The sequence below is a fragment of the Triticum aestivum genome, chromosome 5D (genome assembly GCF_018294505.1).
Source record: "Triticum aestivum cultivar Chinese Spring chromosome 5D, IWGSC CS RefSeq v2.1, whole genome shotgun sequence".
In the NCBI taxonomy this organism is placed as follows: domain Eukaryota; kingdom Viridiplantae; phylum Streptophyta; class Magnoliopsida; order Poales; family Poaceae; genus Triticum; species Triticum aestivum.
In genome coordinates, this window is record NC_057808.1 from 509,936,525 (window position 1) to 509,959,821 (window position 23,297).

Genomic DNA, 23,297 nt, shown 5'->3' on the forward strand with positions numbered 1-23,297 from the left:
AGAGCATCGCCTTTATGCCAAGTTCTCCAAGTGCGAATTTTGGTTGCCAGAAGTGACCTATCTAGGCCACGTGATATCTGGTAAGGGCATTGCCGTCAATCCCGAGAGAGTTCAGGCCGTTATTGATTGGACTCCACCTGAAATAGTTAAACAAGTTAGGAGTTTTCTTGGTCTAGCCAGTTATTGTCGCCGCTTTGTTGAGAACTTCTCCAAAGTGGCCAAACCTCTCACAGAACTTCTCAAGAAAGATAAAAAGTTTGAGTGGTCCCCACAGCGTGAGTACAGTTTTCAGGAACTGAAAAGACGCCTGACTTCTGCTCCCATACTTGTGCCACCGGATTTCACTAAAGACTTTGTTATCTACTGCGATGCCTCACGACAGGGACTAGGTTGCATTCTTATGCAGGATTGCCATGTGATTGCCTATGCATCTCGACAGTTGCATCCACATGAGGAGAATTATCCTACACATGATCTAGAGCTTGCAGCCGTAGTCTATGCACTTAAGACATGGCGACATTACCTTCTTGGTAAGCGTTGCGAGATTTACACCGATCACCAGAGTCTCAAGTATATCTTCACCCAACCAGATTTGAACCTTTGGCAAAGACGTTGGTTGGAGTTGATCTCAGATTACGACTTAGGGATTACCTACACCCCAGGCAAGGGCAATGTCATGGCTGATGCGCTAAGTCGTAAGTCCTATTGCAACAATCTTATGTTGCAGCAGGGCCAACCACTTCTCCATGAGGAATTCTGTAAGCTTAATCTTCACATTGCTCCTCACGGATTCCTTTCTACCTTGGTGGCGAAACCTACCCTTGAGGATCAGATCATTCCTGACCAGAAGTTTGATAGGGGTGTTATCCGCATCAAGAGAAACATTAAGAAGGGAGTTGGTGGATGTTTCTCTATGGATGATCGAGGTGTTGTTTTCTTTGAGAATCGCTTGGTAGTTCCCAAGAATCAACATCTGCGGCAACTGATCCTTAAGGAGGCTAATGAATCTCCTCTCACGATTCATCCCGGTAGTACTAAGATGTATCAGGACCTACGCCAAAGGTTCTGGTGGACTAGGATGAAGAAAGAAATCGCTCAGTTCATTGCTAACTGTGACGTTTGTCGTCGCGTTAAGGCAGAACATCAAAGACCTGCTGGCACCCTTCAGCCTTTAGCTATTCCTGAGTGGAAATGGGATAAAGTTGGTATGGACTTCATCACCGGCTTTCCCAGGACCAAGAAAGGGAATAATGCTATCTTCGTAGTCATTGATCGTCTTTCCAAAGTGGCTCACTTCCTACCTGTTCGAGATAATATCACCGCTAGTCAGCTCGCTGACTTATATATTTCTCGAATAGTTTCACTTCATGGTGTTCCACAAGAGATCAATTTAGACCGTGGTAGTCTTTTCACTTCTCATTTCTGGGAGAGTTTCCAAACTGCCATGGGCACCCATCTTTCTTTCAGTACCGCTTTCCACCCTCAGTCGAGTGGTCAGGTGGAAAGGGTCAACCAAATTCTCGAAGACATGCTCAGAGCTTGCGTTATCTCATTCGGTATGGATTGGGAGAAGTGTCTTCCTTACGCCGAGTTTGCTTATAACAATAGCTACCAATCCAGTCTCAAGAAAGCTTCTTTCGAGATTCTCTATGGACGAAGATGTCGAACACCTTTGAACTGGTCAAAAACCGGGGAAAGACAATTCTTTGGACCGGATATGATTCAGGAAGCAGAAGAGCAAGTTCGCATTATTCGTGAGAATTTGAAAACAGCCCAATCTCGTCAAAAGAGCCAGTATGACCGTCGTCATAAGGAAGTAGCTTATGAAGTTGGCGACAAGGCTTACCTTCGGGTTACCCCTTTGAAGGGTACCCATCGATTCGGTATCAAGGGCAAGTTGGCTCCTTGTTACATTGGTCCTGTTCGCATTCTCGCTAAACGAGGAGAGGTTGCCTACCAGTTGGAACTACCCCCACATCTTTCTCAAGTTCATGATGTCTTCCACGTCTCTCAACTCAGGCGTTGCTTCTCGGATCCCATCCGTGGAGTGGACCACGAAACGCTTGATCTCCAAGATAACCTCACATATCGAGAGTACCCTGTTCGCATTCTTGATCAAGCAGAGCGTGTTACCCGACGTCAGAACATCAAGTTTCTCAAGGTTCGGTGGTCTAATCACTCTGAGAGAGAAGCGACTTGGGAGCGAGAAGATCGTCTTCGACTAGAGTACCCCACCTTCTTTCCATCGACCCCTGAATCTCGGGACGAGATTCTTTCAAGTGGGGGCGAGTTGTCACATCCCTAGTTCTGGTATGACCTAGGCTAGCCTTCATGTGTGCATCATGTTTAAATTTCAGTTAAATTTGAAATGGGGATTTGTGAAACCCTCATAATCATTTCTGGAAATGACCCAAATAAAAATTGCTCCAAAAAGGTCCAACAAAATGTACATGTTGCTCTCTGAAAATATTGGTCAGAGGTAAATCTCCAACAAATATTTTTAGGAGCTCATAAATATTTATCTTGGCCATTTGGAATTAATGCAATAATTATTTGCATTGGATATATATATGTTATATATTTTATATATGTCCAAAAATTCTGAATTTTGGTGAGGGGCTTTGGATTAATCTCTTAGGTCCCTGCAAAAATTGGCAGAAGTAAATAAAATGATTTAGTATTTTACTAAATCAGAACAAATGTCAGAAAATTAGAATAGAAACAAAAGGGAAGAAAACCCACCTGCACTTACCTCCCTGTGCAGCCTGGCCTGGCCCAGTGGCCAATAGGCCGGCCCAGCCGACTGGCAGCGCCAGTCGTCGTCCTCCTGGCGCCAGGAGGACGAGAGGCACGCGCTCGCCGCCCGCGCGCATGGGCGCCACGCAACCTGCCTGCCTGGCCTCTCCCTCGACGCCCTGGCTGTCCCAAACATCGCCACGCGCCGCCCCGTACCCCTCTCACTCTCCCGTGCCCATTCCCCTCCTCTCCCTCGCTCTCTCGCGCGACCCCCGAGCACCACCGTCGCCGCCGCTCGCCGTTGCCGCCCCCACCGCCACGGCCTCGCCTCTCCGACAAGCTCAGAAGCTTCACCGCGCCTTCCTCATCCTCTGTGTCGAGCCACGCACCTCAGGACGGCCTGCATTGCCGCCACCAACGTCGTCTTCACTTCCGGCCGCCCGAGATCGCCGACGACATTCCGGCCACGCCAGTGCTTCCCCGAGCTCGCGCACGACGGCATCAAGACCGCCATGAGATCTCCTCCGCTTCCCCTCCTTCCCCGCGCTCGATTTCGTGCCGTAGCCACGCTAGACGCCGGACCGAACAGTCGCGCCGCCGTGGTACCTCCCCGTCATGGCCAGAGCCACCGCAGCCCGCGCCTGCACCTGCCACCGCGCTCAGCAGCCTTCGAGAAGGCCAACACCGCTGCCCGTAGCTCCTGCCGTGCCCTGCAGCACCCGCGCACACCCGACCGAACTCCAGCCGCCGCCTCGAGCTCGTTTCCGACAAGCTCCGGCCACCCCCGTCTCTCCCGCTTGCTCCAGATGACACGGACGAGCGTTGGCTCCACGCCCGTGGTCTCCGCCGCCCAAATGGTCACCGGAGCGTCGATCCCGAGCCCCTCCGCCGCGTTCGGCCTCGCCGGCGGCTAAACGCCGGCGGGATTGACTGGGTCTAACCCCCCCTGTTGACCCAGCTTTGACCCGTGTGGGTCAGTGACATGTGGGGCCCGGCCCTGCTAATTTTTAGTTTAGGATTAGTTTGACAATTAATTAACTCTGTTAATTAACCATGACACTGACGTGTGGACCCCACACGTCAGGTTTGACCTAGTCAGCCTCGGTTGACTCGCTGACGTCATGCCTCTGTAATGCTGACGCAGTTATTCATTTTGTGGTATTAAAATAAATCAGGAAATTCCAGAAAATTAGTAAAACTTCTAAAATTCATAGAAATTCAACCGTAGCTCAGATTGAAATAATTTATATATGAAAAATTATCAAAAAAATGCAATCTATCCATCTGTACCATATTCATGCGTGAAAAACCAAGTTATACCTGCTGTATATGTGAAAACACATTCATGGCATTTTAAGAGACTTAATTTAGAGTTGCATTTGAATCTTTGGTTCAAATGGACCTCTTTCAAATGGAATGCTTGATGCATTAGCACAAACAACATCACATATTCATGCCATGTTGATACATCATATTGTTGCATATGCTTGTGTATTGATTGCCGACATCGTTCCTTCTCGATAGGTCCTACTCCGGTGAGTGTTCCAGAGTACCTGTCTGGGAAGCAGTGCCCCTCTATTGATCTATCAGGCAAGCAAACCCTCCCTTGTTCATTCTGATACAATCCCACTCTCTCGCTCCTGCTCTCTCTTATTGCATTAGGACAACAGCGATTCAACTTCTACTTTATGCTGCGGTAGTTGAACCCATTCCTCTACATGACCTGCCATTGCCACAGTAAATAGTTGAAACCCACTAGCATGTGTAGGAGTTGATTGAGCCATGTTGTGTTCCTACCATGCCATGCCTGCTATTGCTTACAGTTGTGTCAGGTCTGATTCATTGGGAATGAATTGGAGTGTTATGATATGTTCTGGTGCTAAGAGTTAAGTGTGTGAACACGATTTCGTAAAGGTAGCGCTGAGAGGCCATGTAGGAGTACATGGTGGGTTGTCTCCCTGGAACCATCCTTAAGCACTGAGTTCTGTGTATGTTGTCCAATGACTAGCTACTACCACACATTAGTATGCTTAAGTGCCCCTCTCAACTTATTAACCAACTTGATCTCTGTCCATGAGTTGCAATTAGTTTCTGGTGTTTGTAGGTAGTGTTAGTAGTCTACCAAGTGGCACCCGGCCAGGTGGGCTTGGGATAGACTAGGCACAGTGGCACGGTGTACCAAGTGGCACCCGGATGGTGGGCTTGGGAACCCTGCTCACATCGTTTGGGGCCGTGAGCGACACCTCGGCCGGATCTCCTTGCGGATGGAACCCGAATAGGCGATAAACCTGGACTAGAGTCTTGTGTGGTTAGTCAGGTCGTGGCCGACTCCCTCGCCAGGCTTCCGCTTGAAGGTTGCCGAGAGACACGACGTGTACATGGTGGTAAGTGGCGAGAGCGTGTGTGAAGAAGTACACCCCTGCAGGGTTAACATGATCTATTCGAATAGCCGGGTCCGCGGTTATGGACTTCTTGGATGCTTACGTGGTACATAGACAGCTTGAAGTGGATACTCTAAAATGCTCAAGATAAGTGTGAGTGCTATGGATGGCTTCTCGTAGTGAGACGGGAAGGAATCCATAGTGGTGTATTGAGGTGGTGATTAGTGGACTCGTGTGCGCTTTCTTACCTCAAAGAAGTTACTCGTAGTCGTAGAATAGGTTAGCCACTGAGTCAAAGCTGGCTTGCTGCAACTGAACCCCACATTGCCTCCTTGATACTAATGCATGTATGATAGGATCTGATGTAAGTCTTGCTGAGTACCTTTGTACTCACGTTGCATAATTTATGTTTTTGCAGATGAGACTTCTGTCTCAGTAGTAGTTCTGCATGGACTTTGACGACTAGCTTGCTACCTCAGCTACGGTCTTGTACCCTTGGGAGGGTCTTGTAGATAGTCAGGCTTCTCAGCTTTTTCTTTTGTAGTAATCTCTACTCAGACATGTAATGCTTCCGTTGCTTGTATGCTCTAAATGATGGGTCATGTGACCCCTGTTTGTATTTAATGCTATGTGGCTCTTCTCGGCCTTTATCTATATGCGTTTGCGTTATGTTGTGATGCCATGTTGTACAGCACATACTTGCATGTTATGCGTACGTGTAACGTGTATTGCTATGTGTGGGATCCGACAACCTAGTTGTCTATCCTTGGTAGCCTCTCTTATGGGGAAATGTAGTCTAGTGCTTCCACCGAGCCATGGTAGTCTGCTACAGCCCGGTTTACAGGAGTCCTGCTAGCCCAGCACTACTGCTCCGGAACACTTAGACTGGCCGGCATGTAATTCACTTCGTTCCTGTGTCTGTCCCTTCGGGGAAATGTCACGCGGTGACATCCGGAGTCCTGCCTAACCTGCTACAGCCCGGGTTCCCGGAGTCCTGTTAGCCCAGTTGCTACAGCCCGGATTCACACGCTGCTGACCGACATGCTCGATGTTGTTTCATGTATGCCTGTCCACGTAATTTAGTGCCACTTTGGGTTCACGACTAGTCATGTCGGCCCGGTTTCTCTGTCATATGGATGCTAGCGACACTATCATATACGTGAGCCAAAAGGCGCAAAAGGTCCCGGGCCATGGTGAGGCGACACCCGTGGGAATACCGTGCGTGAGGCCGCAAAGAGATATGAGGTGTTACATGCTAGATCGGTGTGACTTAGAATCGGGGTCCTGACAGCTTTGGTATCAGAGCCTGACTGCCTGTAGGATTTCCAAGCCAACCTGGTCGAAGTTGAGTCTAGAAATTCTTTAGTTATATAAGGGAATTGATTGTGGAAGGGAACGTAAGGCTCTTTTTACTCCTTTTACCTCATGCCTTCTGATTTGAGTCATCCTATCTTTCCTACGGGGTTAAGGAACTAGGCTTCCTCTTCTGTCTATCAGGATCACGTGTTACTACTCCGTAGTCTCTTAGGATTGGTTGATCAGAGTCATATTCCAGTTTTCAAGTACTTCCGGTGTAGTCTCTTTATTACTATCACAGAACCTTGAGTGATGATGTTGAGTATGGTACTACCCCATCGTTTGCAGGATGTCTAATTTTGAGCATTGTACTGCCGTTATGCTGCCGGAATTTTCCTAGGAGTTCGAGAGATACTAATTCCCTTGTGCTACATTCTCCATCCTATAGTTGATGTTGATCCCGTCCTTGGTTTCGTTTCTCAGGATGTCGTCAGCTAACTCAAGTTCTGTTGCTCGTAGTCGGAACCACGGAGATGGTAGGGATGAGGATCCTCCCGACCAGTCTTCGTTGGCAGAGTTCATGTTAGAGATGGAGAGGAACAAGCGTGAGTCTAACCGCTTGTTACCACATATCGAGGAGAACACCGCACTCCAGTGCAAAGAGTCAGCGACCATCCATGATTTCATTGGTCTGAAACCACCCACCTTCCATCATTCCATTGAACCACTCGATGCAGATGACTGGCTCCGTAGTATCACACACAAGCTGCGTCCTCCGAACGTAGCTGGAAGTGACAAGGTCACCTATGCTGCATATCACCTGGAAGGTCCTGCTAGTCTTTGGTGGCAGAACTATGAGGCTATGCTTCCAGCTGGCTAGATACCTACCTGGAAAGATTTCACTGAGGCTTTTCGCGAGCATCACATTCCTCAAGCCCTCATTGATCGCAAGAGAGAAGAGTTATGTAGTTTCACCCAGGGTAAGATGCCTGTTGATGCTTACAGTAGAGAGTTTGAGAACCTCGCCCGCTATGCTACAGAAGAAGTGTCCACGGACGCCAAGAAGCAGGCTAGGTTCCGGAAAGGGCTAAACCCCAAGTTGCTTCGTGATCTCCACTTGCACCATTGCAATACATTACAGGCTCTTGTGAACAAGGCCATAATGCGGAGACAGCTCAGCTCACTTACGAGGAGTCTCGTAAGCACACCCGTGATTTGGGTTCTTCTCTGGTTCTAGTTCTCAGAAGCGCCGGATTTGGGTTCCGGACTCCGCTCTTCCACCCAGATATTCACCGAGGCCATTTTATGTGGCGCCTCACTCAGTTCAGGAGTATGCTCCACCCAGGCCTATTGGTAGACCGCTTGTCAATGCGGGTCCACATCCAACTTCAGGGACTTGCTTCACATGTGGAAAGCCAGGACACTATGCACGTGACTGCTCTCAAGCCAGTAATGTCCACCCCAGCCCGAGAAGCCTATTGGTCCATTTGAACCAAAGGTTCAAATGCAACTCTAAATTAAGTCTCTTAAAATGCCATGAATGTGTTTTCACATATACAGCAGGTATAACTTGGTTTTTATCTTCTCCGGGTTAGCCTCAATGCCCCAGTCGTCAAGAATAAGTATGGTACGGACCGGATGGTTGTAGATTATCGTCCCGTTAATTTGGTCACGATAAAGAACAAGTATCCGCTCCCCAGGATCAACGACCTGTATGATTAGCTCGCTGGATCCTCAGTCTTCTCCAAGATGGATTTGAGGTTAGGCTACCACCAAATCAAGATTACAAATGGGGACATTCCTAAGAGGCTTTTGTCACTCGTTATGGCCAGTACGAGTACACCGTCATGTCCTTTAGTCTAACCAATGCTCCAGCTACATTCTCCCGCTTGATGAACTCGATCTTCATGGAGTACTTAGATAAGTTCGTCGTGGTTTACCTCGATGATATTCTTATTTACTCGAAGAACGAGGAGGAGCATGCCGAACATCTTAGACTTGTGTTAGAGAAACTCAGAGAGCATCACCTTTATGCCAAGTTCTCCAAGTGAGAATTTCGGTTGCCAGAAGTGACCTATCTAGGCCACGTGATGGCTGTTCTTGGCACATACTTCAGATTATGTGGTCCAAGCTCGATTGCCCACTTAGCAACCCGGCCTGTGGCTTCTCTATTTTGAATAATGTCCTCTAAAGCAGCATAGCTGTCCACAGTAATAGAATGCCCAAGGAAAAATTGTTTCAACTCGCGACTCACCATGAACACCCCAAACACCAACTTCTGCCAATGTGGATATCTTTGCTTAGACTCAGCCAGGACCTCACTGACATAATAAGCCGGCCGCTCGACTGGGTACTCTTTACCTGCCTGCTTACGCTCCACAACAACTGCTACACTGGCTGCCTTGTTATTAGCCGCCACGTATAGGAGCAAAGGCTCTTTTTCTATGGGAGCAGCCAAGATGGGCGGCTCAACTAACTATTTCGTAAGTGCCTCAAACGCTTCATTTGCAGCATCACTCTAGACAAAGTGTTCTGTCTTCTTCATCATCTGATATAGAGGAATTGCCTTCTCTCCCAGGCTACTGATGAATTGACTTAAAGCTACAATACGACCCACCAAGCACTTAACGTCATTGACACAACCGGCTTAGACAGTGAAGTGATGGCCTTTATCTTCTCCGGGTTAGCCTCAATGCCCCGCTCTGAGACCAGAAACCCTAGCAGTTTACCTACAGGCACACCAAAGACACACTTGGCCGGGTTAAGCATCATCTTGTAGACCCGGAGGTTGTCAAAAGTTTCCTTCAAATCAGCAAATAGAGTCTCCTTCTTCCTTGACTTGACCACAATATCGTCCACATAAGCATGAACGTTGCGCCCAATCTAACCATGGAAACAGTTCTGGACACAGCGCTGATAAGTCGCCTGAGCACTTTTGAGTCCAAAAGGCATAGAAACATAGCAGAAAGCCCAAAAAGGTGTGATAAAAGATGTCTTCTCTTGGTCTTTAACTGCCATGTTGATCTGATGATACCCTGAATAAGCATCCATGAAGCATAAAATCTAACAACCCGCTGTTGCATCAATGATCTGGTCGATACGGGGGAGTGCAAATGGATCAGCCGGACAAGCCTTGTTGAGATCTATGTAATCAACACACATAAGCCATGTGCCATTTTTCTGAAGTACAAGCACAGGGTTAGCCAACCACTCAGGGTGAAAGACTTCCATGATAAACCCGGCCGCCAAGAGTCGGGCTACCTCTTCTCCAATAGCTTTACGTCGCTCTTCATTGAAACGATGGAGGAACTATTTGACCGGCTTAACTTTGGGATCCACATTAAGGTGGTGCTCAGCGAATTCTCTCGGTACACCCGGCATGTCAGAAGGCTTCCATGCAAAGATGTCCCGATTCTCAAGGATGAACTCAATGAGCGTGCTTTCCTATTTGGGATCGATATTAGGCCCCACAATGAACTGCTGAGATGAGTCACCAGGAACAAAATCCACTTGCTTGGTATCGTCAACTGACTTTAATTTCAACAGAGGGTCATGTTCAGTAGTGGGCTTTTTCAGAGGGGTCATATCAGCCGGGTCAACATTATCCTTACAAAACTTGAGCTCCTCAGTAGCACAGGCTGACTCTGCATAAGCTGCATCTCTTCCTCGCACTCCAGGGCGACTTTTCGATCACCATGTACCGTAATTGTCCCCTTTGGACACGGCATTTTAAGCTGCAAGTAATATAACAAGGGCGAGCCATAAACCGAGCATAAGCCAGCCGTCCAAACATAGCATGATATGGACTCTTTATCTTGACCACCTCAAACCACAACATCTTGGCTCTATAATTGTACTCGTCCCCAAAAGCCACTTCTATAGTGATATCTTTCCAACAGGGTAAGCCGACTTGCTAGGCACCATGCCGTGAAACACTGTGGAGGACGGCTTGAGATCCTTGTCAGTCAAATTCATTCGGCGAAAAGTATCATAGTACAGGATGTTGATGCTGCTGCCACCATCCATAAGTACCTTAGTGAATTTATAGCCACCTACCTGAGGGGCCACCACAAGGGCCATGTGGCCCGGGTCATCAACCCACGGCGGGTGAGCTGCCTTGCTCCACGATATCGTGTGCTCAGACCATCTCAAATACTGCAGAACAACCGACTCTATTGCATGAACCGCCCGCTTATGAACCTTCTGGTCCTGTTTGCAACTACTTGTAGTGAAAATGTGGTATTGGCCCCCATTAAGTTGCTTTGGGTTACTCTGATACCCTGACTGATTACTTTGCTGCTGGCTACCCTGACCAGACTGATGATTAGGACCACCATGTTTACCTTGACCTTGATAACCAGAACTTGAGCTGCCACCACCAAAGCCAGACCCTTGAGAACCGGATCCTGACTCGTCGGGCGGCCCATTAGCGTTACCATGATGCTAGGCTGTGATTCCTGAACTCCCGCATAATGTAACAATCCTTCCAAGCGTGAGTAGACGGCTTGTTGGGAAAACTATGCTTCAGGCAAGGGTCATTAAGCATCACCTCAAGATTGAAAGGCTTTGCTCCACCAAAAGGTGGCATGCCATTACCGTTCCGGCGCTGGTTTTTATACCCACTTACCGTTGTGGCGCTGGTTTTTATACCCAGTTTTGGTGTTAGCCACTAGATCTGACCTGCCATCGGGGTGTCTCCTGATACGTCTCCAACGTATCTATAATTTTTTATTGTTCCATGCTATTATATTATCTGTTTTGGATGTTTTATATGCATTAATATGCTATTTTATATTTTTTTGGGACTATAATCTATTAACCTAGAGCCCGGTGCCAGTTTCTATTTTTTCCTTGTTTTTGAGTTTTGCAGAAAAGGAATACCAAATGGAATAAAACCTTCGCGATGATGTTTCTTGGACCAGAAGACACCCAGGAGACATGGAGATGAAGTCGGAGGAGCCACGAGGCGGCCACAAGGGTGGAAGGCACGCCCCCTACCTTGTGCCCCCCCCCCCGTGACTCCCCTGACCTAATTCTTTCGCTGATATATTCACATATGTTCCCAAACCACCAGAAGTATCCATGAAAACACTTTTCCACTGCCGCAACCTTCTGTACCCGTGAGATCCCATCTAGGGGTCTTTTCCGGCATCCTGCCGGAGGGGGATTCGATCACAAAGGGCTTCTACATCAACTCTATTGCCCTTTCGATGAAGCGTGAGTAGTTTACCTCAGACCTAAGGGTCCATAGCTAGATGGCTTCTTCTCTCTCTTTGATTCTCAATACCATGTTCTCCTCGATGTTCTTGGAGATCTATCCGATGTAATCTTCTTTTGCGGTGTGTTTGTCGAGAACCGATGAATTGTGTTTATGATCAGCTTATCTATGAATATTATTTGAATATTCTCTGAATTCTTATATGCATGATTTGATATCTTTGTAATTCTCTTCAAACTATCGGTTTGGTTTGGCCAACTAGATTTGTTTTTATTGCAATGGGAGAAGTGCTTAGCTTTGGTTCAATCTTGCGGTGTCCTTTCCCAGTGACAGTAGGGGCAGCAAGGCATGTATTGTATTGTTGCCATTGAGGATAAAAAGATGGGGTTTTCATCATATTGCTTGAGTTAATTCCTCTACACCATTTCATCTTACTTAATGCGTTACTCTATTCTTCATGAACTTAATACTCTAGATGCAGGCAGGAGTCGGTCGATGTGTGGAGTAATACTAGTAGATGTAGAATCGTTTCGGTGTACTTGACACGGACGTGATGCTTATATTTCATAATCATTGCCTTAGATATCTGTCATAACTTTGCGCTTTTCTATCAATTGCTCGATAGTAATTTGTTCACCCCAGGTCTAGTTTCCATCATATAAGTTTCCGATCTACTATTTTGCAATCTTTTACTTTCAGATCTATAAACCAAAAATACCAAAAATATTTATTTTATCTTTTGTTCAGTTTCATCTATCTCTATTAGATCTCACTTTTGCAAGTGATCGTGAAGGGATTGACAACCCCTTTATCGCGTTGGGTGCAAGTTGTTTGATTGTTTGTGCAGGTATTAGGTGATTTGTGCGTTGTCTCCTACTGGATTGATACCTTGGTTCTCTAACCGAGGGAAATACTTATCTCTACTTTGCTGCGTCACCCTTTCCTCTTGAAGAGAAAAACCAACACAAGCTCAAGAAGTAGCAGCTCCTCTTACCACCATTACCCTGGTTGTTGCCATTATTCCCTGCTCCATTCTGCTGCTGACCCTTACTGTTGCCATTCTTCTTGCCCTTGTTGGACTTATCATCATCAAACCAGGATCCTTTGTATTATCAGAGTCTCATATTTAGTGAGAGCCACCATGAGTTCAACCATGTCCTCGCAAGTGCGCTTGAGCCGCCCAAGCTTCTGCTTGAGGAGTACGAAGTGACAGTTCTTCTCTAAAATCAGAACCGCCTGAGCCATCGTGATGTTATCAGACGAGTGAATAATGGTGACCCGCTGGACCCAATGGTGGACCGACTCATCCTCACGCTGCACACAGTGATCCAAATCAACAATCGTCAGGGGCTGCTTGCATGTCCCTTGAAACTTCTTGATGAAACACGCCTTCAACTCCGCCCGTGAACTGATAGAATTAGGAGGCATGCCTTTTAACAATGTACAAGCCGGCCCTTCCGACATCATAGTAAAGTATTTTGCACAGACAACATCATTGACCCAATATTCTGACTTTAAATATGGCTTGGGAGGGGAGTTGAATGCACCCGATCCTGACTGTATGAGTATTTCTCCTGCTGCGCCACATCTGTTTGAAGAAGTTCGATGGTGTTCCATGTTTCTACTGCAATAGGCAACTCACCAGTGATAGGGAGCGCATTAATGAAGCTGGGTAACTGCCGCTATCATATTATCCACCGGGTTAGAGAAGTGACCTGGCGGGGTTGAAAAATGCTGGGGCGGCGTCTAATTGGGGGCCGGGTTAGGTGCCGGCTCCTCCCTCCATGCCCGTTCGGACTGACGAGGTTGAGCCGCCGCCTGACTTCCTGGCAAGTCCGGGTTTAACTGAGGATTCACCCGTGCATCGGGAGTACTTGGACCTTCTTTGGAACACTGCATTGGATGCGTTCTGATCCAGACTTAAGCGCCAGGCTTCTGCCTTCACACGCTTCACCTCTGCGTCAATCTGAGCCTTCGACGCAGCTGTCTGGATGTTCTCAGCCGCGATATCCTCTTGGGCATTGGTTATCTCCTCACGAATTTTAGCAATTTCCGCGTTGCGCTCTGCCTGATTCGCCGCAGTGACCTCCGTTGCCAACAAAGCTGTTAAGGTGCCCATGAGATCCAGCAACACCTGAGTTGGCGACCTAACTGAGCCGGAGCCACCAACCCTTGCGGCAGCTAGGTCAGAGGTTGTTGCAGCCGCCGTCGAAGAATTGAGAGTCGGTCCTGTGCCAGCCATAAAGATAGCAGCCTGCTCGGCGGCTCATAGGGATCCGGAATACTGTTGCCATAGGAATAGCCCCCAAACCCGCCGTCTTAAAGCTGGTAAATTGACTCCATCTCTCCGGTCGAGGTCTCATCACCTGAGTAGATGAGAGTCTCTCCTCCAAATATAGAGTCTTCCACAAGCTCCATGCCTTGCGTGAAACGAACGAAAGCGCGCTTCCGGCCGAGTTGAATCCGGGCTGGTTGCCTGCGCCGAGCCGACTCGATGATGTCGATGCAGGTGTCCGACTCAATCTAAGATCCGCCGATCTTTTCAATGATGACGTGAATTCCGCCGAAGGGGGCCCGCTACCCGTACTCGATTGAATCGGCCTTGGGGCCCAGCCAGCTTTGTCGATGTAAAGCTTGCCGCGACGACTCTTGGTCATCCTGCCAATGGCGTATCCTTCGATCCCTAGGAAAGAGCCATTCAAGAAGTCAAAATGACCGTGCGCTGGCCCCACAGTGGGCGCCAACTGTCGTGGGGTTAACACGGCAGATGCCCTAGTGAAAGGACTTAGGTGTGAGGCCATCGCTACGGTGACTAGCTTGAAGGGGTTGAGCGGGACGAAAGACACGAGTTTACCCAGGTTCGGCCCCTCTCGATCGAGGTAAAAGCCTACGTCCTGCTTTGTATTGTATTGCTTGAGTACCGATTACAAGGGAGCGGATTCGCTTGACCTAGCTATCGATTGATTGTAACTTAAGTTTACCCGCCGCAGGGACTCGCCTTTATATACACAGGTTGAGGCCCTCGGCTTACAAGAGTCCGGGTTGGGTTATACTTCCTAACCGATCCTGGCTCTAAGTCGCCTTGCCTTCTTAGCCAAGTAGCCATTAGGCGGCTTACGTTTCTGGGCCAAGCACCGTCCTCTAGCCTTGGGCCTCCATCCGGCCCACTTCGTAAGTCGCCTCCCTGGCTCCACGTCTTGGTCTCTTGGGCCTGTCTAAGGCTTTACTGTTAAGTTGCCACCAGCCTAACCCAGCCCTTCTAGGGCGGGTTACACCGTGGGGTCATATCCCCAACAACTTGCGAAGTGACCCTCGAGCTTGCAGACTGCTTCACGATAGGTGATCATGACTGGACCTTTGGTGTTGTAGTTCTTCATGACTGATTGAACCACCTATTGGAAATATGCCCTAGAGGCAATAATATAGTATTATTATATTTCCATAGTCATAGTAAGTGTTCATATTTCATGCTATAACTGCTATGATCCTGGAATATGTGATTCAGTGGAAAACTCATATGCACGTGTGAAATGATAAATGGATAAAATAAAGGTTCATAGTCTCATCTCTAGGACTAGCTAGATCAAGTGGTGTTGGTGATCACGTTTTTTAGATCTTAGGATATCGTTAAGTGTAACGATAGTCCTAAAACAACATTGATATTATGACATTGGAAGAACGATCATATTGAATTGACCCAAACTTGTTTCTTATGATTGAGTTAATATCGTCTGCATTCAATTGTAATAACACGGAGAGGTAACATGTGATTTTGCTCCTTAGACCATTGGAGCATCATAGTCACTTCTTACCGTACGGTGGATCTTGGGGTTGCTCAAACGTCACCTCTAACACGGTGATCATAACGACAACTTACAGGTTCATCAGAAAGTTTGACAAGGGACTAGATAGCTAAATAATAGGATTTGCTCCGCTGACGATGGAGAGATAATCTTAGGGCCCTCTTGGTGTGACAGCATCCATCATCGTCTAACCAGACACAGGTGACTACGTCACGGGGATGCCAGAACACGATAACAAGAAAGAAGAACAAAACCGGTAAGAAGGATAATGGTATAGTGGGCATGTGATGACTCAGGAGGATACTGACGCATCCCGGGTTTTGTGAAGTATCGATGGTACGCCCATTTTGCATCATGTTTTCCTACTGATATTTACAATGTTTTTGATCATTATAATACTTTGTGACGCAATTCTAATGCCCTTTCTCTCTTAATTTGCAAGATTTATATGAAGAGGGAGATTGCCGGCAGCTGGAATTCTGGACCTGGAAAAGCTACACCAAAGATACATATTCTGCAGAACTCCAAATGAGCTAAAACTTCACGGTGAATTTTTGTGGAATATATGAAAAATACTGGAGCGAAGAAGTACCCGAGGGGACCCACCAGCTTCCCACAAGGCACTAGGGTGCAACCACCCCCCTAGGCATGCCCTACTACCTTGTGGGGCCACCGCCAGGACTCCGACACACATAATCTGTTATATGATGGGGTTTGACCTAGAAAAAATAAAGAGAGAACTTTTGGGATGAAGCGCCACCGTCTCGAGGCGGAACATGGGCAGGAACACCGGGAGGGGGAAATTGAAGCCATCGTCATCACCAACGATCATCTTATCATGGGGGGACCAATCTTCATCAACATCTTCACCAGCACCATCTCATCTCAAACCCTAGTTCATCTCTTGTATTCAATCGTTGTCTCAAAACCTCAGACTGGTACCTGTGGGTTACTAGCAGTGTTGATTACATCTTGTAGTTGATACTAGTTTGTTTATTTGGTGGAAGATTGTCGGATTTCGGGTTTCGGCAAACCCTGGATGTTCGAACACTGGGGTGCGCATGAAGATCTCTCCCTCCCTAACTCGCTCTCACAACGATCGCAGGGCCTAGCTCGACGAACGCAAAGAACGAGAGACACAAGGTTTATACTGGTTCGAGCCACCGATGTGGTGTAATACCCTACTCCAGTGTGGTGTGGTGGATTGACTCTTGGGCTGAGGATGAACAGTTACAAGGGAAGAACAGCCTCTTGAGGAGAGGTGCTCTTGTGCTTGGCGAGTTTGTGTGGTTGGGGATGATCTGAATGATCCGTCCGATCCATTCGATCTCTCCCTATTCAATCCCCCCTCCTATGGTGCTGGCTAGTCCTATTTATAGAGGCCCTGGTCCTCTTCCCAAATGTTAGGCAGGAAGGGATCCCACAACGGCCAAATTCAAAGGGGGACAACTAGTACAAGTTATCCTGACTAAAGGTGGTCTTCGCCTGCCAAAGGCTCTGGTGGTGATGCCATCTTGGGCTCCACAGTGACCTCCGTCCTGCCGTCCTGCTGGTCTTGGTCTCGTTGCACCGATATGGAAACCTTTGCCTCATGCCTCGGGACTCCTCGCTGCGCTTGCCTCTTTAGCACCAAAGAGGAAACGAAGACACTACGCGCGCTGGCGCCCGCCTGGCCACGGTCGTCATGGCTTGCGTCACAGGAACCTCGCGAGGTGCCCCTTGCCTTGATCTCTCCGCCCCTGGTGAGCCAGCCTGGTGAGGCCGCCCCCGAGGAGATCTTGCGTCGTCCGCCTCGCGTGGCTTGGCTCCTCGCAAGTGTCTTGAGTGTTTGCTGGTGAAGATGGGCCGTAGAAGGCCGCTCGTGGAGCCACGTCGTGGGCCACAGGCAGGCAAGTCTAGGGACCCCCGTTCCCAGGACACCGACAGTAGCCCCCGGGCCAAAGGGCAAGTGCGGAGCGCCGGAGGCCCTAACAGCCTGCGGCCCCGCTTGACGTGTGGCGATTGATTGCACGTGGGCGTCTCCGCTTTCCCACACTGCCTCGGCAAATGCCCGATTGACAAAAGGCTGGCGCGGGCAACACTTGCCATCATTGCTTTCCTTCGTCTTGCTCCAGATCCCCCTTCTCGCTCCTTGCTTCCGAAATCTCCAGATCTGCTTCCATTCTCTTCCCGGCCAGTGACCAATGGCGCCCCGAAAGGTCAAGGCTGCTTCACCGCCCGCCTGGTACGAGCCGGCTCTGGACACGCCCAATGTCTTGGAGAAGAACCTCGCTGCCACGCGTCTACTGACGGCGGGGGAGAACAACGAGAGGGGGAAGAACGAGCTCCGGGCTGGCTCCGCCAAGCCGGAGGCTTCGAGAAGCACCTTCTACCCATTCTTCATGAGCAGCGTCATTACGGGGCTGGTTCCCCCTTTCTCCGACTTCTTCTACGCCGTCCTCGGCCATTACAGGCTGCAGGCCCTTCATCTTCATCCTAACTCTGTTCTTCTCCTGTCGATCTTCTCCTGCTACTGCAAGGCGTACGTCGGGGTGATGCTGTCCGTGGCTCTGCTGCGCCACTTCTTCTTCCTCCGGATCAATGACGGCCACACCTCATGGTGCGCCAACTTCGTCGCAGCCGGTAAGGACAACGCGATCTCTAAGGCTGGAAAGAAGGCCGAGGGCTTCAGGAGCAAGTGGGTCATGATCGATGCCAAGTGCGTCCACCAACGGTTGACGCTGCCGACGGAGATGCCCCAGTCCGACGAAGGGTGTCTCTGCGCGAAGCTTACTGACGACCGGGCGAAGCCAGTGCTGGAGAAGATGACCGCTGACCTGAAGCCGGGCAACGCCAAGGCGGCGAAGATGACGGGGGCCATGATCCTGAGGGAATTCTTGATGCTGCGTGTGGCTCTGCTCCAGGCGCGCTCACGCCCCTTGTGGATGGGGCGAAGAAGATAAGCTTCGCTTGAGTCCAGAGGCCTTGTCTGGAGAAGAGCTGGCTGTGGCTCTTCGCCTCTTGGTCGGGGACGGCTAGGAGTATCCGCCGAGTGCCTTCGTTCCCTTGTTCTTTCGCAAGGACGGGGCGCAGGTCGCGGCTGCCATGCCCACCTTTGAGGGGCGCGGGCTAGTGCCGCCGGTGCCCCCTGGGGTCCCGGTGGCGATGGTGCTGGTGGTTGTGTCTTCTGGCGATTCCCGCGGGGAGGAGGAAGAGGAGGAGGACGAGGAGCGCGACTCGGAGGCAACCCCCGAGGGGATGGGGGAGACCTCCCCCTTGCGCAAGGCCGACATCCTCCGCACCTTGCCTGATGATGATGACGAGGCTGACGTCCCCCCGGAGAGAGAAGAGCCGCCCGTGGCTGGGGGCTCCTCGAGGTCCAAGGCCAGCACGCAGAGGAGGCCACCGGCCGAGGTTCCGACGAGGGGCAGGTCGGCACTGATCACCCGAGACGACGCTGCTAACCCGACACCGCCTGGAGCTGCTTCCGGCCCATCTACTGCCCCCTCTTCCGCTCCTGGAGCCCGCGCGCCCGCGCCTCAGGCTGCGAGGCTCTCAGGCTTCAAGGTTAAGAAGCGGAGGGACTACACCGCAGTGGACCAGTAAGTATTCTTGTCCTGCCTTGTTCTTGCTTCTGCTGCTTATCCTTGACGCTTCTCCGTTGTGCAATTAGGCCGACGCCCGCGGTGAAGAAGAGGAAGGAGGAAGAGGTGGTACCGCTCGGGACCAGATCGCCTACAGCGGCCGCACCCCTCTCCATGGATAAGGGCAGCGACGGCGCTCGCGCTTCTCCGGCCTGATCATCTTCGCGAGGCTTGGGGGAGCATCCTTGGGAGGAGTCAACCCCCGTGGCCCCGCTGGCTCTGGAGGTGCCAACGTCCGACTCGGTCGCCGAGGTCCCCAAAGCTCAGGAGCTTCCGGCCTCCCAAGCCATGGTGACGACATTGCCTCCTCCCCCTTCTGCCGCACTGCTATCTCCGGGTCCTTCCGCCTCCCCTGACGTCCTGGAGCATGCTCTTTCCGCGATGACCCTGCTGCGAGAAGATCGTCAGGGCGCCGACCCCCGCCTGGTGGCCGGGCGCCTGGAGCTGATCTCCGGCTGGCTCCTTTCCGACATGGCCGTCCGGGCGGCGCTGAGCCAGGCTGTGGTGGACTCAGAGAATGACAAGCAGGCTGCCGCCCAGGCTGCGGCCGCTCGCGAGGTGGCGCTGAAGGACGCCGGGGCTGCCCAGGATCGCTGTCAGTCACTGGAGGCCGAGCTGGAGACCATGCGCAGCGAGCGTGCGGTCGAGGCGCGAGGCCGCAAGGTGGAGGAGGAGATGATGAAGGCCCGGGAGGACGTCGTTAGGGATCGCGACGCTGAGCTAGAGCAGTTGGCGAAGGCGCAGGCCACGGAGCGCAGCCGGCTGGAGAAGCTGAAGTCGAAGATGGAGGCGGAGAAGGCCGAGCTTGACGCCAAGGTGAAGGTCCTGGCTGAGGACCGCGTGGCCTTCAAGTCCCTCGAGGAGAAGGCTCGCACGGCACTGCGGTCACTTTACAAGAAGGGCTTGGAGGAGCCGCTGGCCACCGCCGACGAGGGCCCCACCTAGCTGCTTCCTTATCTTGTCGCGGCGCTTGACGAAGTCGTGAGCGGCATTGGCCCGTTGGTGGAGGAAGAAGCCCGCATTCTTTCCTCAGCCGCGTTGACGTGCGTCTTTAGCCACCTCCATCTTCGCAATCCCACCGCCCACCTTGACGAGCTGTTGGAGCCTGTGGACGCCGAGCACTGCCCAGCTGCTGCCGAGGCCGTGAAGGGTCAGGTGGAGGCCCTGCTAAAGAGGTTCCGTGCCTTCGATCCTGCGCCCTCAACTGGTGGTGCTACTGATCCTGCAACTCCGTCGGGCAGTGTAGGTGAGGGCAACGTCGTTGTGGAAGAAGCATCCCTTGTGGGCGACGGCGGCGTCCGGGGATGACGAGATGGCCTACTGGTTGCTCCTTTCCTATTTAACTTCTGCAATATGCACCATGCCTCATGGAGGCGTTTAAACTTGCGTTTGGTATCGGGAGAACAATATGTCTTGTAATATTTGCTTGAGATTTTGCGATTTCCTTCCCAGTTGCTTTACGTTCTACGTCGGCAGGGCTCGACCCCGCGCATACCTCAGCCGCCGTTGGGTCGTCCGGATCACCAGGACGAGACCAAGGGGTGAGGGGCTACGTGGCCAGTTAGGCTCCTGAGTCGTGATGCTCAGGAGTCCCCCTTGACGCGCAAACAGCTTACGGAAAGGAGACGCAGGAATAGGTCTAGTGTTCTATGTCGGCAGGGCCCGACCCCGCGCATACCTCAGCCGCCGTTGGGTCGTCCGGATCACCAGGATGAGACCAAGGGGTGAGGGGCTAAGTGGCCAGTTAGGCTCCTGAGTCGCGATGCTTAGGAGTCCCCGTTGACGCTCAAATGACCTTCATACCTTTCCCCTCGCCGAGGCTCTGCTACCTCTTGAGCACTGCGTTGGTTTTCCCTTGAAGAGGAAAGGGTGATGCAGTAAAGTAGCATAAGTATTTCCCTCAGTTTTTGAGAACCAAGGTATCAATCTAGTAGGAGACCACGCTCAAGTCCCACGCACCTACACAAACAAATAAGAACCTTGCAACCAATGCGATAAAGGGGTTGTCAATCCCTTCACGGCCACTTGCAAAACTGAGATCTGATAGAGATGATAAGACAATATTTTTGGTATTTTTATGATAAAGACTAAAATTAAAGAAAGCAAAATAAACGGTAATAGAAATAACGGTAGATTAATATGATAGAGAATAGACCCGGGGGCCATAGGTTTCACTAGTGGCTTCTCTCAAGAGCATAAGTATTACGGTGGGTAAACAAATTACTGTCGAGCAATTGATAGAATTGAGCATAGTTATGATAATATCTAGGTATGTTCATGTATATAGGCATCACGTCCATGACAAGTAGATGACTCCTGCCTGCATCTACTACTATTACTCCACACATCGACCGCTATCCAGCATGCATCTAGAGTATTAAGTTCATAAGAACGGAGTAACGCTTTAAGCAAGATGACATGATGTAGAGGGATAAACTCATGCAATATGATATAAACCCCATCTTTTTATCCTCGATGGCAACAATACAATACGTGTCATTTCCCCTACTGTCACTGGGATCGAGCACCGCAAGGTTGAACCCAAAGCTAAGCACTTCTCCCATTGAAAGAAAGATCAATCTAGTAGGCCAAACCAACCTGATAATTCGAAGAGACATGCAAAGATAACCAATCATACATAAAAGAATTCAGAGGAGATTCAAATATTGTTGACATATAATCTTGATCATAAACCCACAATTCATCGGATCTCGACAAACACACCGCAAAAGAAGATTACATCGAATAGATATCCAAGAGAATGGAGGAGAACTTTGTATTGAGATCCAAAAAGAGAGAAGAAGCCATCTAGCTAATAACTATGGACCCGAAGGTCTGAGGTAAACTACTCACACATCATCGGAGAGGCTATGGTGTTGATGTAGAAGCCCTCCGTGATCAATGCCCCCTCCGGCGGAGCACCGGAAAAGGCCCCAAGATGGGATCTCACGGGTACAAAAGGTTGCGGCAGTGGAAATAGGGTTTTGGCTCCTCCTCTGATGTTTTCGGGGTACGTAGGTATATATATAGGAGGAAGAAGTAGGTCAGTGGAGCCACAAGGGGCCCACGAGGGTGGAGGGCGTGCCCCCCCTGCCTCGTGGCCTCCTTGTTGATTGCTTGACGTCCACTCCATGTCCTCTGGACATTGTTTGTTCTGAAAATCACGTTCCCGAAGGTTTCATTCCGTTTCGACTCCGTTTGATATTCCTTTCCTTCGAAACACTGAAATAGGCAAAAAAACAACAATTTGGGCTGGGCCTCCGGTTAATAGGTTAGTCCCAAAAATAATATAAAAGTGTATAATAAAGCCCATTGAACATACAAAACAGATAATATAATAGCATGGAACGATCAAAAATTGTATATACGTTGGAGACGTATCAAGCATCCCCAAGCTTAATTCCTGCTCGTCCTCGAGTAGGTAAATGATAAAATCAGAATTTTTGATGTGGAATGCTTCTTAGCATAATTTTCAATGTAATTATTTTTATTGTGGCATGAATATTTAGATCCGAAAGATTCAAGATAAAAGTTTAATGTTGACATAAAAACAATAATACTTCAAAAATTGCTAACCAAGCAATTATGTCTTATCAAAATAACATAGCCAAAGAAAGCTCATCCCTGCAAAATCATATAGTTTGGCCATGCTTCAATTTCGTCACACAAAACATTCTCATCATGCATAACCCCGATGACAAGCCGAGCAATTGGTTCGTACTTTTTAATGCGCTTCAGCCTTTTCAACCCTTACGCAATACATGAGCACAAGCCATGGATATAACACTATGGGTGGAATAAAGTATAATTATGGGGGTTATGTGAGAAGACAAAATGGTAGAAAGTCTCACACTGATGCGGCTAATCAATAGGCTATGGAGATGCCCATCTATTGATGTCAATGTGAGGAGTAGGGATTGCCATGCAATGGATGCACTAGAGCTATAAATATATGAAAGCTCAACAAAAGAAACTAAGTGGGTGTGCATCCAACTTGCTTGCTCACGAAGACCTAGGGCATTTTGAGGAAGCCCATCATTGGAATATACAAGCCAAGTTCTATAATGAAAAACTCCCACTAGTATATGAAAGTGAAAACATACGAGACTCTCTATCATGAAGATCACGATGCTACTTTGAAGCACAAGTGTGGAAAAAGGATAGTAACATTGTCCCTTCTCTCTTTTTCTCTCATTTTTTTCTCTTTTTTTTATTTTTTTTGGTCGGCCTTCTCTTTTTC